Source organism: Penaeus monodon, chromosome 28 (genome assembly GCF_015228065.2).
Source record: "Penaeus monodon isolate SGIC_2016 chromosome 28, NSTDA_Pmon_1, whole genome shotgun sequence".
In the NCBI taxonomy this organism is placed as follows: Eukaryota; Metazoa; Arthropoda; class Malacostraca; order Decapoda; family Penaeidae; genus Penaeus; species Penaeus monodon.
In genome coordinates, this window is record NC_051413.1 from 2,422,326 (window position 1) to 2,422,638 (window position 313).

General features: G+C 28.8%; 1 protein-coding gene across 1 annotated transcript in view; it reads right to left on the reverse strand.

The window, feature by feature from the left end:
- The window catches only part of LOC119591279 (collagen alpha-1(I) chain-like), a gene marked incomplete in the record, with an annotated part of 10,418 nt that overhangs the window by 8,381 nt on the left and 1,724 nt on the right, over positions 1-313 (reverse strand).

Consider the following 313-nt stretch of genomic DNA (forward strand, 5'->3'; position numbering starts at 1 on the left):
TAACCCTCTCGCCTACCCTGTTTCTTTCATTACAAACTAGATATTCTCTTATATTTTTTCTCTATTTTTGTCTCAAAAGTGATATGAAACTATATAACTCACAAAGTATATAAAAATGATAGAGATAACAGAAAAAAAACATACATGTACTTTATTCACAGCTTTTTCAAAGGCCTACATGCTGTACTTATATACTTTAAAATAAACTGATGATAAGCTCAAATACAACAAAATCAAGTCATTTCAAGAGTCTGGCACAGGATCCATCATGATTTAAGGAGAAAATAAAACATATGCTTACAAAATGAACAAT